The sequence below is a fragment of the Phyllostomus hastatus genome, unplaced genomic scaffold (genome assembly GCF_019186645.2).
Source record: "Phyllostomus hastatus isolate PE091 unplaced genomic scaffold, TTU_PhHast_1.1 phas_contig_80, whole genome shotgun sequence".
NCBI classification, from domain to species: Eukaryota; Metazoa; Chordata; class Mammalia; order Chiroptera; family Phyllostomidae; genus Phyllostomus; species Phyllostomus hastatus.
The window spans coordinates 23,042,547-23,050,131 of NW_025333960.1; positions in this window are offsets into that span (position 1 = coordinate 23,042,547).

Here is a 7,585-nt window from a genome sequence, read left to right on the forward strand (position 1 = left end):
CGAGACTTGGTTACCACGGTTTCTCAGACCCTTTCCCTTTCTTCTGGCTGGCTGATCGCTGCCCTGGTAGAATGTGTTGACAGTCCAGTTCCTAAGGGTTGGCTGTTCCCATCAAGAGAAGGGCCACCCTCATTGGCACCAAGTCATACACTTATTAGTACTCTCAGCAGAGTGGCTTAACATTGACCAGGGATTAACCCTTCACCTACGAGGTAGTTTTTCTCATTAGATATTACTCACTATTTGACTTGCTTTTCTTTGGACTAGGGACACAAATTTTCAATAGGACTGTCTATGGCATTGTATGCAGGATATGACACCAGAAGAAAGCGTCTATACTGTGCTGTGGGGATGGTGGGGGAAGGTGAGGCAGGGAGCCCTGGCCACTGTAAATAACAGTTCTAAGTTGAGATCTGTTTTGAGCTCTCCTGGGTCAAGAACCAGGTGATATTTGGAATCTAAAATTTTTTTCCCATTGGTCAATTTGGAAGGGCCTAATTCTTGACTTTGTTACTGAGTAGTCCTGAGATCTTTGGGAGGAGGACAGTAGCATGGCATACTGATTTAAGATCAGCCGTTCATGTTAGGCTACCCTGGGAGCTTTTAGTTGAGTAGCCTTGTGAAGCTGTAGGTCAGTGACCTATCAGGAAAATGAGAGTGGGTAAATGAAAATTGCAAGAGTACTCAGCAAAAACGAGCTGATTGACCCGCTTCACTTCTGAATTTTTAAACTGCTTACGCCATACTGCTTTCCTTTGGTGCTAATGTGTATCTTTGGGATTTGTGGACTGTCTCCCACCCTCGCCCTCAGAACTTTTAATATTTTTTTTCATGTGTTCAGAGATTGGAAACTAAAACAAAAGCACTAAAAGTGCCAGCAGTACTTCAGAACCAGACGGGAAGTGTCTCCAGGCTGGTAGGGGCAGATTCAATTGTAACTCATAAATCTTATTTAGCTTTTCACTAATCACAGCATCATGAATTCCCCCCAGAGCACTTACATACCAGTATGTTCATTAAAAACAAGCAAAAACACAAAAAACAACCAAACCCAAAACAGAACAGCAAATGCAGGGGCAACCACCACCACCAGGGTAACAAAGGGCTTTAATGGTGTCTCTGTTTCCTTATCAAACAAGTGTTGCCTTAGAATAACTCAGAGTGGTTTTCAGAAGTATAGTTCACCACCAAAAGAGTAAAATAAAAATAACAATAAAAAACCTCAGCAAGGAACCAAAATGTTTGATTTAGCTTCCCATTCTTCAGTGAGGAGGATCTGAGGAAACCTTTCCAATGGCCCCCTAAACCCTTTCACTAAACCCCTGCTTGCCCCCATGCCCTGTGGATCCAGGTTTTCCCGTTTGGTATACGGCAGGCACATTTTCCTTGATTCAGACCCAGGCAGACTCTGCTTTGGCTGGGAGTTGTACTCTGCTGACATTTAAGGCAGGAATTCCCTGGGAAAATAGTCAAGAGATTCTTTTGGTGTTGCTGGCAGGGTTCCAGGGTTTAGGGTTCCCCTCTCCAGGCAAATGGGGAAAGAGAAAGGGAGGGAGGGAAAGAGAAACAGAAGGACTTTATTGAGTGACTGTATTTCATCTGAAGCTTGTACAAAAAAAAAGCAGAAATGTGGTTGGATGACTGGCTACTTTTCTTACCTCTTATCTCTTACCCAGCTACTATGACAGTTCAGACTTCAGTTGGGTGTTTTAAAGGCTTAGACATCCATAGTCAAAATTCAGTTCTCTGGGAAGCAAAGAACTTTGGGATCTATTGTGTTGGACCAAAATGTTTCAAATGGTCAATCACTTAAGTGTAATGAACAATTGGTTCATTAAAATTTGAACAAAATTTAAATTAAATTTGAACACATTAAGAGCTAAACCAACATTTTGGTGATTGTTACCACCTATTATTATACAGAGAGGTTCAGAATTCTCATGTTTTTAATAGACTAATAAAGATATTCCTCGTTTTAAGGAAAGAGTAAGATATTTAAAATTCTGTTCAGAATAACAGAAAGAGATTATCAAAACATGAGGCAGTTACAAAAGGCTTTTAGTTTAAAAATAGTCACAGGGATATAAAGTAAGCATAGGGAATATAGTCAATAATAGTGTAATAATTGTGTATGGTGTCAGGTGGGTATTAGACTTATCTGAGTGACCAATTCATAAGGTATATAATTGAAAAATAAGTTAATAAAAGGAAAATACTTTTAGAGTTATGCTAGAATGAGAGCACTTTCTACAAAAAGAGCAGAAATGGTCATAGTCTGTGACCACCAGAAATGTGACCGACTCCCAATAGTCAAGTTCCCTAGACAAACTTCCTCTTGCTTCTTTCCTAGGTCATCATGCACCCTTCTCTAAATTTGTATTTTCTTTTTCATACAGTCAGAAGAAATCTACATCTGGAAAAATTCACAGGGCCTCTTAGTGGCGACAAGCCTCATGGATGGTTTCACCCTGCCCGAGTGTCCTCACCTCTAGCTACATCTGGGCCCATATGTCTGTTGCAGGGGACAATGTCCTCATGGCCATATCTTGTCAGCTCCTGCCCCTAACGAGCCAACTAAGGTGATCCTTTAATCTTTAATCCTTCCCCCTTTTCACATAACCCGTGATTCCTTTTTAAACACTCCTTAGCATTCATCTTTTCCATGAAACTTGTCTGTTGCCAACTTGCTGGGCTCTAGTTATTTAAAAATCCTGAAGCAACTGTGATCCCAGGAGATACTCTGCCATTATAGCTAGACAATGTACCTGTACCATTGTCTGGTGTTGTGATGCTAATTTTCACTGTCTTTTTAAATATTAACTGAAGTTGTGGACTACATGTGTCCTTTTACATTTCTTATAGTAATGATGATGATGATGATGATAAAGTGACAGTCATGATTTCACTGACAAAATACCATTTTGCAGTGGAAGGAGAAAAGGTAAGAGATTGCAGTCTTTTTATTTATTTTATTTTTCCTTTTTTTTTTTTACTGTTGTTCAAGTACAGTTGTCTCCATTTTCACCCAACCTCAGTCCCCCGTCCCACCCATCCCTGCCCCCCACCCTCGAACCTACCCCCTGTGGCTTTGTCCATGTGTCCTTTATACATGTTCCTCAGTGGACCTTCCCCTATTTCCCCCCATTATCCCTCTACCCCCTCCCCTCTGGTTACTGTCAGTTTGATTGTATCACTTAACTGTTAATGCCTGTTGGCCATTGACCTTCCTGAGCCTGGTTTGCTTTTTTGTGAAGTCGAATGGAGTGTTACCTCTGTCCTCTCTTTTTCAAAGTTATAGTAAGTCCAGATGCCCTCCTCACTCCATTCTGGATTTGGACCACATTGTATGCACTTCTATAACACTGTAGTCCCCCAGATCTCATCATAGAACTGTTCCCAGCATGCTGAAGCCACTGCTTACTTGTCTAACTCTATCGCTAGTCTGTAATTGAAGTAAGAGCAGTCATCGTAGGAATTAATGAGTCTTAATAGTAGTAATTCATTGGATTTAGTAATTAATTGCCATATTCTCAGTACCTAACATAGATCCAAGACACATTTTAAATACAAAAAAATGTTATGGATAAATAAACAAGTGAGTGAGGCTAAATAGGTCATATTAGCGGGAGTATTTTGCAAACAGAATTAATAAATGTAAATAATGATAGTGCTGATGTTTATGATAAACAGGAAATTTGATTATAAGTCAAGAAACATATCCATGGCAAACCTCAAAAAAGTCATGTAGCTTTAATTTTATTTCCCCATTTACAGAATGAAATGATACCTTTTCTAGTTTAGGTAAGAACTTTGAAACAATAAGTTGTTCATGTATGTATGCATTTGGAAATGAGGAGGGGGGTGGCTGTAAATTATTAACGTTAATACTAAAATTTTATACACTTTAATGAACATACAGAATTCCAAGGCCACATTTCGGAGGTTAAGACAAAAGTAATATTTTACAAAAATTTGTCTTAGGGATCAACCCAAAATGTCTTGGCAAATTTTATTTAAAAATAAGAAACAGACTTGTATGTCATCTCCTCGTTGGCTAGGTAACACTTTGGAGATAATAATAAATGACATTTATGACTCTCAGATTTCCACTCAGGCTACTCAGTACTGCTGGGAAAAGTAACACCATTGAGGAGTGATAATTTTACTAATGTATCATTCCTGAAAGACACTTGCTCCTCAGTGTCCTCCAGCAATCCTAAAGGTCCAGACCCCTCTGTTTTTGTCATTTTCTGGTCAAGAAAGAGATGAAAATTGTTTGCAGCCGGGACTTCAGCTGAAACAGAAAATGACTCTGGCTTTCTTAAACAAAGTAGACTTTCCTGAGAGGATAATGAGGCTCAAACAGTTGAAGGGAGGCTGGAGAACCAGCTTGCAAGCCGCAACGCTCCAGGCAGCTTCCAGAAGCTGGGGCAGGACCTACTCCTCGCTGCTGAATGGGTGGTTTTGAGCATTCCTCCTCTTCTCGCATCTCTGCCTCAAAACGTGAAGTCCCAGGAGTGAGTGTCCACTGTCACGGCAGGGAGAGGGGTGGCTTCCACAGAGGGAGAGAGTCTGCGCGAACTTTCCTGCCACCAAGGCCACACTGCTGTGGGCAAGCAGTAATGATGTAGACCGCCAGCCCTTTCATAGGGACTCTTTTAATCCTCACCTCTCCCCATCCCCGACACCCTTTCTTCTTTCTAGTCACAGGAGCTGCTTCATTCTGCTAGGGCTGATATAACAAAATGCCATGGAGTGGGTGGCTTACACAATAGAAGTTTATTTTCTCACAGGTCAGAAGTTCCCTCCTAGATAACTCATACTTTGTTGTTTAACATTTAATTTGTGTCACTTTTGTAAAACCTTCCCTGTTCCTCTAACTTTATTAAGATGCAGTTTCTCTTTTCTGTCACAGCACCTGCTAAAACAGATTTGTACCTCCCCAATTTTGGCATATAAATGCCAAAGTCCCTCCATTTTCTTCCCCAAAAGAAATGGGTTTCTCCAATAAGCAGGCAACAAAACCAAATGCCTTAGAACCGGCACTTGACAATTATACTAGAAATTAGTTGTGCATGTGGTTTCCAAATACAGTTGCATTAGTCATAATTATACTGCTTGGTAGCGAATGGTTTCCATCGTTATCTCTAACTCAATAAATAAAGTCCTTAGGGCAGAGATTATGTGTTAGTTGTTTATGCAATCATGGAAAATCGAAGGTGATCTATACATTTTGGTTGGTTGAATGAATATATAAATGAATGAGAATTTTACAAAAGTGGTTTCAAACATTTTTCAATATGTTAATGAGGTGAACAAGAGTTTTGCTCCTCTGGTTTCAATCTGAGTTAATGGAGAGTTTAAGGTCAGAGGTTAATCAAACCAGATTCATTGTATCACATTATATACACTGTATGAATACATTTTCTGTCTACAATGGGGTTGTTGCTGCTTTTTAAGTCCATAAATTCTTTCAGGTTACAAGTGTAACTTTTCCTGTATAATCCCATTTATCTAAGAAACTTAAAAGGAAGTTTGTGCTTTGATTTTCTTTTGAAAACAGAATAGTTTGTAGGAAAATTGGCCAATTTTGGAATTATTTGATAAACTTTTTTAAAAAACACAGAATTCTATCTAACAAGCTAGATAATCTCTTTCAAAAATAACATTTTCATCTGAAATGGGAGGGTCTTTTCAAAAAACAGTTTAGTGAACCAGTAATGGACTGGCATAATGAACTGTGATTCCCACTGACATCTGAGAGTAGTTGGTACAACTACTGTCACACGGGGTGAAGAGCTTAAGTTTTATAGATGTACACAGTGTAATTTATAATATTGTTGTAATAGTTTTTAGTGAAGAAGTGTTCACTGAGGATGAAGGCAGGGGATATAGATCAGTGGTTGTCAACCAGGTGTGACATCAGATTCAGCTGTATAGATGTAAAAGTTACTGCTCCCTGGTCACAAGTTTTCTGGTTCAGTAGACCTGGAATGGGGCTTGGGATTCTGTGATTACAAAAAAAAGCACTACAGCTGATTCAACTTCTGATTGAAATCATTGGCTTATATCAATCACTTCATTTAGTTTGGCTTGTACAGGAAGAAGAAAATAGTGTGATGAACAGAATCGTGCCCTCCCAAATTTACATGTTGAAGTCCTAATCCCCAGTGTAATTATATTTGGAGATAGGGCCTTAAAGGAGGTAATTATAGTTAATTTAGGTCATAAGAGTGGGGCCCTAATTTGATAGGACTGGTGTCCTCATAGGACTGGTGGTGATCTGCAAGCTACGAAGAGAGTTCTCAACAGAAACTAACCTTGCTGACACCTTGATCTTGGCCTTCCAGGAGTGTGACTAGGTAAGTGTCTGTTGTTTAAACCACCTAGTTGTGGTATTTTGTTATGGCAGCCCTAGACTAATAAACTAGGGGACTTAATTTCTAGGACACTGGAAATCCAACCAAGTAAGATGGAGAGAATGAACCAAAAGCAATAAATAGGAAAAAACAGAAATTACTGAAAAGAACAGCACAGCTGAGGGAGCCAGAATCTAGAAAGTGTGAGGACTGGGATTACAGAGAAAAGGCCAGCCTTGGAGAGAACCTCATCATACATTTTCCGTGTATTTCTCCATTTCATCTTCTCAGTGCCTCTATCCATAGGCAGATGATGGAACCAGTTTTACAGGAGTTAGGTTTGCACAGTTGAGAAGTGGAAGACCCAGGACAAGGAATGTGTATCTTTTTTTAGAGAGCTCTCCCACACACAGCATTCACCAAATTTCTATCATGTCTGTTCCACCATTGCCATTTTCATTATATCTTAGTCAACTGCTCCTATTATTTTATAAATCATATATTTAAAACCAATTCATACTTTTTATAGCATCAATCTATGCAACAATATCACAAGTTTGATATGCTGGTTAGATTTTTATTTTTAATGTATAATTTATTAATTGTGTTGTGGGAGGGATTATTGTAAAAAACTAAAAAAGGCAGAAGGATAGAAGCATGCTGTGATTTTATGATTTAAAAAATTTTATTGATTGATTTTTAGAGAGAGAGAGAAGAAGAGAGGAAATCAATTTGTTGTTCCAATTATTTATGCATTTATTGCTTGATTCCTGTATGTTTCCTGACCGGGGACTGAACCCGCAACTTTCCTACAACTTGGCATATCAGGATGATGCCCTAACAAACTGAGTTAACCAGCCAGGGCTTTATTTTATTTTATTATTTTTGAAGGTCCTTTTATTATCCAAGGCCCATATGTTATAGGCTATACTTCAGACAGACTTCCACCAAGTGCAATGAAAAAATTTTGATTTTATTTATCATTTTATCATGCATATTTAGATATTTAGATTTTTATAATGCCTATTAAATTCAGTATACAACTTTCAGAAAAGAGCTCTCTGTGCACCACCTGAAGTCACTGTGCACACCGTCTCTGTGCATCTGCCTCCACGGTGAGGGATGGCACTTTGGCAATGGAGGTAAGGAAGAGAGGCATTCAGAAGGAAATGCCTTGTGTCAAGAGTGAATGAAGAAGGGAGGGAAATGAGGATTTCTGTGTATCT